General features: G+C 25.3%; 1 long non-coding RNA gene across 2 annotated transcripts; it reads left to right on the forward strand.

Annotated features, from left to right (window-relative positions):
* Positions 1-1,123: 1,123 nt before the first annotated feature.
* LOC149986671 (uncharacterized) lies at positions 1,124-2,176 on the forward strand. 2 transcript variants are annotated; one of them, XR_016499744.1, is made up of 2 exons: positions 1,124-1,294; positions 1,475-2,176. It is a non-coding gene; the product is annotated as an uncharacterized LOC149986671 (long non-coding RNA). The 2 variants fall into 2 exon arrangements; XR_016499745.1 differs by having other exon boundaries at positions 1,130-1,230.
* The last annotated feature ends 7,186 nt before the right edge of the window (positions 2,177-9,362 follow it).

The raw sequence follows: 9,362 nt of genomic DNA on the forward strand, positions 1-9,362 counted from the left end.
GTATAAATCTAATAAAAGATGCAATCCAATTGAGAAGAGGTAAAATATTTCTTTAATGAAAACATGTGTGGGTTAGATTTATAAATTATTCCCAACTTCCATTCCTTATTGATTCTCCTACGTTCCCTCTCTTTGTTTCTAAACATTGAATTGGCAATTAAGATTGAATCTAAGCGGTTGTAATTTGATGATTTATTATAGCAAAGCCAATTGATTGAGTTGAAAGATTTCAAAAACACAATTCTTCAAAGTCACTATGGATGAGTAGATTTTTGTTGTTGTACTACTTTAAAGTGAGTTGATGTATTCAAAAAAGAATTATAATTAGTTTTTTTTTTAAAATAAAAAAAGTTTTTCTATGGTTAAGATGAACAACATTAAGTGAAATTTACTAAAAAAATTTTTTAAAACATACATGTAATTCAAAATATTATGAAAGAAATAAAATCTATGTATAATAAAAATTAATAAATTATATAATAGAAATAACTTTGACAAGATCATTCATCTATTATTGATATAATTAAAGTTTTCAAAACCATAAAAGTAATTCAATACAAGTTTTAATTGATGAAAACCTTCTATAAGAAAAAAAATTAAAGATTAAAAAAATTAAATAATCATAAGAAAATTGGTGCTATAAATACAAGTCAATTTGTACAAATATTATGAAAAAATAATTTTATTTATTCTAAATGAACTGTCTCTACTTCTTATAACCCAAATAAAATTTATCATAATTGATTATTTTAAATCATAGTACATTATTTTAAATCATAATTTTAACAATTATAACATATTAATCAAAGTTAAAATGATAATATGTTATAATTGTTAATTATAATTATAATTATTAATATGAATAAAAAATTATTAATATTATTGATGTGAAATATATTCTAACTTTAAATTATTGTTAAGTATCAAATAATGATGAGTTGAAGAAGGTGACCATGTGTATGGAGCGATGGAGAACAGAATTTGATGGAAAGAGCGGTGTCGAGAACTTAACGTACCCTATCCGTTCCCCGTGGTTACATCAACTACGCAGGCAGGGTCTGGTCGGTCACAGGTACCCGACCTAGCACGTGGCTGCCCTTCTGGCGACTTTCAAGCGTAAGCTTCGCCCGAGCTCTATGAGACGCAACGAAATCCTCGTCTGAATTCGATTCTTTGGCCCCGATGTTTAGATTTTGCCTATCTTTGTACGCGTTGTTGATTCATGCCATTGTTCGTGTCCTACCCCTTCCTGAAAGTAGCCTCGAGGAGAATGGATTTCACAGATATGCAAAGAGTGAGGGAGAGTTTGAGGTTGCCGACTTTATTGGATTTTCCGACTCGCTAGTTTCCGGTTGTCCACAGGAGCTTGGGATTCTATTGTAGCGGTTGATGTATTTGTTGATCGGTAACGTAGTGTGTCGAGGTAGATGGAGAACACGGAATGTAAGACTGATCATATGTTCATTATGAACAGGGGATGAAGTACACGGAACGGGGAGGAGCCAAGCAGCTCGATTGCCTAAGTCCGTTGAAACATCTGCCGTTGTTGAATGGTGCGTTGATATTCAGGCTCTTTGAGGATGCTGCTGGCACGAGGGATGTCCACGCCTGTGATATCGTGTAAGACTCTCTTTTCGACTTGTATTATTGTCTATTATTGGTTGATGATGAGATGTGAGTGTTGTCTTGAAACTATGCCATTCAAGCGCAAGGCCGAGCTCGTCTCTGGATAGCTGTTGTTACATGATAAATGTGTTACTTATTTAAGTTTGAGTTTTAATGAGCAGGTTTTTATAAATTTCCTTTTCTGTCACGCAATTCCGAATGGTTTTTTACCTCCAGTTTGTTGGTTTATCCATAGTCTTGTCAATCACTTAGTCAATTGAAGTTTGCACATGCTCTCAAGTAAGAAAAGACTACTTGCATCACCTGCTCACATATCCATTTGATTTAATGTGATTGAGTTGTTATATTCTTTAAGCTTAATTTTTTGGCATGTAAAATGTGGTTGAAGAAAACCAAGAAAATTTTGTATGTTGAAAGTTACATATGAAAGATGAATGTGATTCTAAATTTGCTTTGTAAAATCTTGACAAATTTTGAATATTTAAAAGATGTAAAAAGATTGTCACTTTAAATTTTAAGATATTGTATATATATATATATATATATATCTATATATTTAATAGATATCTTTTTGTAGTTTGAGATTTATTGTATAAGATTTTTTGGAAAATTTTTAAACAAAATATAAAATATTACTGGTCTTCAATTTTTAGAAGTGGATCTTTAGGACACTTTATGTTAGAAGCCCTCTTAAAAGAAACCATGGTTTGAAAGCTTTATTAAGGTTTCTACTTGCTGAAGAAAAATCTTTTCTGAAAGCCTTGACTTTTGGATATGGTACAAAGTGAAAAAACAAATCATTCTTTCATTACAAGTCTAAATATGTCAACCTATGTCTTAATTCAAACAATATTAGAATTATAAAAATATTGATATTCTATTTTATTTATTTATAATGGTTATTTTAAGCACTTTTTGATACAATTTTTTTTACTTTTTCTAATAACCATATTTTTGTGATAGATCCAAAAAATATTCTAAGAAACAATAGTATTTATGCCGAGAAGGAAAAAATAAATTATACCTCATCTTTTTCTCATTAGACTTGTTTTTTAAGTATAAAGCCAAGTCAAAGAGTCTTCTTAATTCCAACTAATCAAAACAATTGAAAATTAAGGCCTCTTGTCTTGACTTCAAAGTTCAAAGTGTAACTTACAAAATATAATATAAAATTTTAATAAAATCATAAAAAATTGATAAATTATTATAAACATATTTTCTAAAATTATAAATTTATTAAAAACTAAAAATAAATTATTTGTACTAATAAGTATGAAATTATAAACAAATTGCATTTAAAGTAAACACAATGTACCAAGTGAACTTTTAACACAATTTTAATATTGTGACATATATTAAAGTATAGATTATAGAGATTACTATTTTTTCAATCTCTTGCAAGAATTTTAAAAAAAATTCTAAGTTTTTATAATATGTTTATAAAGATAATATTGATAAATAGTGAGATAATATATAATTCTAAAAATAAATATAATTATTCTGATCTTTATTATATATATGTAATAAACGAAATTCAAATTTATTTAAATTTTAAAAAATAATCAATAATTTTTTTGTTATACCATCAATCTATGTATTTAATGTAAAAATATTTTATTCATATTTAATGATTTATTTTAATATAGATTATTTTATAATATATATGTTATAAGTATTAATATAGATTTTGGTCTATGCAGTATAATAAAATTTAAATATATTATATTAAAAAATTATTAATTCTTTACAGTAAAGATTTAAATTTTGTAAAGTATTTCTTTAATTGATTTCAATACACTACAAATAAAAGAATGTATTTTAAATGTATTAAAATATATAACATTAATTAGAATCTTCTTGTATCTAAGAATGAGTTTTATTTATAATAATTTCTAAGAATTTTTTATTCTTTATTCTAATTATAATATATTTTAATTTTTTTAATTTTAATTTTAATATTATATTTTTAAAATTTTAAAAAATTCAATTTTTCTTTAAAAATATTATGGTTTTAAAAAAAGCCAATATTAATATTTTCTTTACATAATTACACATATATATATATATATATATATATATATATAAGTATAGTTATGTATATATAATTTTTGATTCAATATAAGTAAGATTAACATTCTAAGTTCTTACTCTTTATGGTCTTTAAAAAATAACATATAAAATCAAAATTAAACAATTTAAAAAATAATTATTTAAAAGAAAAACATACAATCAAAGAAAAATATAATTTTTATGTAAAATATACAAAAAAATAATTTAAATCTATAAATGGACATAAAAGACCATATATAAATATTTATAATATTATATTTTAAAGTTTATTTTTAAAGTTTTCTTTTTTCAAATGATAAAAATTTGGGTTATATTTTAATATTTAATAATCTTTTATTTAAGTTAAAAATTCATTTAAGAATTAAAATTAAAATTTCTGTTAAATGTTTTTTATATGAACCTTTCAAGTATTATACAAAGTAAGTAGATGTGTGTTGAAAACAATTGCTTAACAAATGATTAGCCAAGAAATTTAAAAAAAATAATAGATCAAATTTATTCAGTTAGTTTAAAAATAAATTCTTGTTTTATAAAATATAATAATTTTGTTATTAGAAATTTTATATTTAGAAGTTTTTACTGATATTTTAAATCTTTGAATGAGCAAAAACATGTTTTCTTAAATGTTTTGCTAAAAAATTTTTAATAAAATATATTTATAGCATATTAAGTATAAAAAAACTGTAAAAATTTTAATATGGTATAAATGTATTTATAGAATATTAATATAATTCTATCTTATAATATGTGCAAAAAAACTATAAAAAATAAGAAAAAAAATTATTCAACTAAAAAAAAGTATACAAAGTTAAAATTTTACAAAAAATGTGTAGATGATAAAAAATACTATATTTTTTCTAAAAATAAGAGGCCATATTTTTATAATTAAATTTAAAAAATAAAAATATTTATTACATATGCTTCAGTAAAAATTGAATCTATTTGAAAAATAATATACTTTATTACTTTTATTACATTCATTTAAAATAAAAAATTAGATTTTTATGAAGTAAAATTAAAAAATTATAAAATATTAATTCTTTTAAATACATGAGTATTTAAGTTAATATATCTAAGTATTCAGAAATTTAATTTATTCTTTTATTTTAAATAAAATTTATACCAAATTAGATGTATATATAATGTGCTATTATTTCTATGATATTTGAAAAGACTTAAAATAATTTTAAATTTTTTTATAAAATTTAAAAGTGTTTTTAAAGATTTTTTAAAATAATTTCATAGTTTAAATTAAATAAATATATCTTATTTTTTTTATTATGTATGAATAATTTATTTAGATATTAATATCTTTTATAAATTATGATAAAAAATTAGAAATTTTTTTTATTTTTATTTTTTTAAATATATTATTTAAAATTTTTAATAGATATATTTAATTAATAGAAAAATAGTTTTGTAAGAACTTAATTATTTTATGATAGTGGTTTCGTTAAATAATAAATAATTGTAAATATTTTTTCCAAAATATTTCTGAATGTAAGTATAATTAATTTATGTTTAATTACGTATGTAAAATTTAAAATTCAATATATATATATATATATATATATATATATATATATATATATATATATAAATTTTTTTAAAAATAAAATTATAATCTATAGCCAATTAAATTAAAATGATCTCTTTTATAATACTATTATTTTAATATTTGTGGCTATTGATTAATTACTTAAGTTGTGAATAACAATATAAGAAATTGTGCCAACTTAGTGATTGTGCCAATGTATGTATGTGCATATGAGAATCCATTATATGATGCAAAATTGAATTATGTTTAGAAAATAATCAATTATAACTAAAAAGATAATTAAATTAAATTTATCAAAGCAAAAAAATAAATAATTTACAATTAGAAAAAAAACTTTAGTTTCTTAGTAATATTAACAATAGTGATAAATTTTTCCACAAAAAAGAAATGAAATAAGTCACAGATTGAATGATGAGATGATACTTTTCTATGTTTAAATGTATTTTTACTAAAATTTAGTAATTCTTCATATAAATCCTACTACTGAAAAGAAAAAACAATGCATTGTTTGAATATAGTGATAAGATCAAAGTCAAGTAGACTTGGTTAGTTATTAGTTCCTACTATACTTGTTGTCTTATGTTCAATACTAATTTATAATTTACGTTACAAATTAAATAAAAAAAATAATTTTTAGTTTAGTTGCCACTATTTTGCTTAAATTATTTGAGTGATTAGTGGTGTATTTCAATCACTACTTTATAACTCTCAAAGATTACTTCTTTTTTGTATATATATATATATTTTTTCTACGACGATAAATTAATTGTAAAAAATTCTTTTATGATATCAAAGCAAGATTCTAAATCTTTTGAAAAGATTGAAAATTTTGATATTACAAAGATCTTATTCTTAGATAGCAATAAATTGGCATAATCTCAAAATTACATTACATGATTGTTTTATGTAGAACAAATCCTTAAAAAAAAACACTTGTGGAATGTAATATATCTTTCTTTAGTAGTAATTATACTACCTACTTAGTAAGAATTATCTCATTTAAAGACCATCATTGATAATTTAAAAGTAATTTTTATAATCTCAAGCATCTTAATTCTTGTTTTGAAAAACAAAAAGAATTAAATAATTATTATTTCTATTAAAATAATTAATTAGTCACTTATTTTTATTATTAAGAGGCTATGTAGTAAACATATTTAGATATAGACAATGTATTTTTTAAGAGGCTTATTATTGATAATAAAGAACAATCTTTGTTTGGTGTGAATGTGGAATATCAATCAAATTGAGATAAGCCTTAGCAAAGAAGAGGTTTTGGCTAATGAGCACATACTAATCATAAAAGATTAAGAGCACTAGAGAGAGGCCAAGCATATCAAAATTGCACCTATTACAACAAAAGAAGTCATTCTACTCAAGATTGCTACATCAAAAATGTACATGAAGAAATCAAAATCATATTTCTTTCTCAACTATAAGATTTGCAACAAATCATCAAAGACATCATAGGATTTCAAAACAAATCTTATATTGTAAAAAAAGACTTAAGCAATAGTGAATCTATAAAAATAAATGAATAAATAAAAACTAATAAAGTTAATTTAGATCTTAATGCTGAAGCTATGCTCCTTGAATTTAATTTCACATAAAGATCTCTAAGTCTATCTTTGATTTTTGATGGTGGTGCCTTTATATATATTAATTAAAAAAAAAAAAAAAAAAAAAAAAAAAATCTTAACCAATAAAGCAACAAAAAATATTCTTAGATCTAGTAGAGCTAAGATATCAATTGTTGGTTTTAAGTGTATTAATATTTTTAGGAATAAATCCATTTTTAATATTTTATATATATCGAATATCACTAAAAATCTTCTTTTAATGTAAAACTAGATAATTGAAGGTACACTATTATATTTAATTTGAATCACTACTTCATTATATACTCAAAAAAAACTAACTCAAGTTTATTTTTGTAATACAAGAAATTTAATCAATTGACTTTAAAAATTAGATTCAACTTCATCTCTTTTATTACGTTTAAATAAATTGCAAATTTTTTCTTTCTTATCCCAATATTGTGTCACCTTACAAAGTCGCTTTGTCTTTTTTTTTATCCTAATCAATTGGATCATAGACATTTAGAACCTACTAACTATCAATACCTTTGGTATATGAATGAGGATAAATTGATTTCTACAGATTCATTCCTATCTATAATGAAGAAAATTTGTGATATTTGTGTTTAAGCAAAGAAAACCTAACATAAGATTCTAAAAGCAATAATTCATTGAACCTCTAGATCTGTCATGGATATACATACGTATTCTAATAAATACCAATATGATTAGGTAGAAATATGTAAAAATAAATAAAAATAGATTAATTTTATAATACCTTCTAGAGTAGTTTCCTAGAAGCTTTATGGATGTTGATTTGACTTTACATGTATTTATAGTTGATTGGTAGATTAGAAACCTTGGTCAACAAGTTAACCACATATTGATAGCTTACAAAACAAGCTAACTATATGGCACACATATTAAAAACTTGTCTTACAAGTTAAGATACATATCTTATAAAGTTTTATAGGTCCTATAAGCCATTGCTATATAGCTCCTAATTGAGAATATATATGTGTCACAGACACAAAATACAGACTTGAAATCTAATAAGAAGTTCAAGAAGAAGTGGCAGAACTAGATTAAACAGATGAGTACAAGAACAACACCAGAAAGGTGAGCTAGAACTCCAAGAGATGTGTTGTCGAGACTGAAGAACCCTTCAGCCTCGACTCCTATATATACTACTGAATAGGAAGCTTCTCAAGCTACTTCCGCTAACTAGGACGCTTCTCCAACAACTTCTATTAATTAGGAAACTTCTCAAGCAACTTCCTAGAATCTATCAGAATATTTTAGAACCTTCTAAGAATATTCTAGAACCTTCTAACAGAATCTTTAGGGAATATTCTAAGAATCTTCTAGAACCTTCTAAAGGAATCTTTAGAAAATCTTTAGAGAATATTCTAGAAGAATATTCGAAGAATCTTCCAATGTATGTCCATGACATCACCTCCTCTTCTAACTTCGAGGTCTCCGAGAAGGAATGTTGTTATCAGTCAATACCAACGCAAAAAAATGAAAATCTGTCGCATCACATCCGCTATGAATTCCAATTGTTGTTCGCGAGGCAAATGATTCATCGGCCCTTGGAGCCAACGGTAGTGACCAACACCTTCAACCTCTGACCAAGCGTGGACTTCTGTGTCTTCATTGTGAAATTGTCCTCCAAACACACCTTCTGGCTGACCGTCGTAGGCAGGCTCGACCTCAAATACAATTACTAGCGATCTGTTGCTCGGTATCCTCCGACGTCGTCGTGGTGCAGGAGGTTCTTCATCTCGCGGTCGTCTTCGTGAGCTAGTCGCTTGAGATGACATAACAAGTGTAGTATCTTGACTATCCATGTCCAAAGGCTAAAATGATGAGAGCAAACTATAGTTGCTAACAAAGTTCTACACTATCGAACTATGGGTTTTGGAGGTGCCCTCCCCCCTTTTTATGCTACTTGATGAGCAAGCTTCAGCAAGAAGCTATCGTTGAATCGGCTTAGGTTTATGAGGATATCGTTGATGAAATTCTTGTACCTTTTTTGGTGCATTGGCAAGATTTTTGGCACGCTCCCACGTTCGTTCATTGATGTCGTATCCACTCCAATGCATTAAATACTCCAATTTTCTCCTATTACGCCGTGAATCTAGTACCTTTTTCACCTCGTATTCCTCATGGTTTTCAATTTCGATACTTGGTGGCGGACTTTGTACTCTTTGGGGAAAAGCTGACTCTCGATAAGGTTCCAACAAAGACACGTGAAAGACTGGATGTACCTTCATAGTAGCTGGTAACTCCAGACGATATGCCACCGGATTGATCTACTTCTCGATAACAAATGGCCCTAATCTCCGATAGTCCAATTTGTCACATGGCCGCTTGGTCTTGATATTCCGTCGAAGAAGCCATACTTTACTTCCAACTTTAAAAGTAGGCGCCTCATTTCGATATTTATCTGCAGATGCCTTGTAACTCTCTTGGGCAGATTGCAATTGAAGCTTCAACGTTGCTTGAAGCTCCGATAGTTGCTTCACAAA

Source organism: Physcomitrium patens, chromosome 21 (genome assembly GCF_059467195.1).
Source record: "Physcomitrium patens ecotype Gransden chromosome 21, ASM5946719v1, whole genome shotgun sequence".
NCBI classification, from domain to species: Eukaryota; Viridiplantae; Streptophyta; class Bryopsida; order Funariales; family Funariaceae; genus Physcomitrium; species Physcomitrium patens.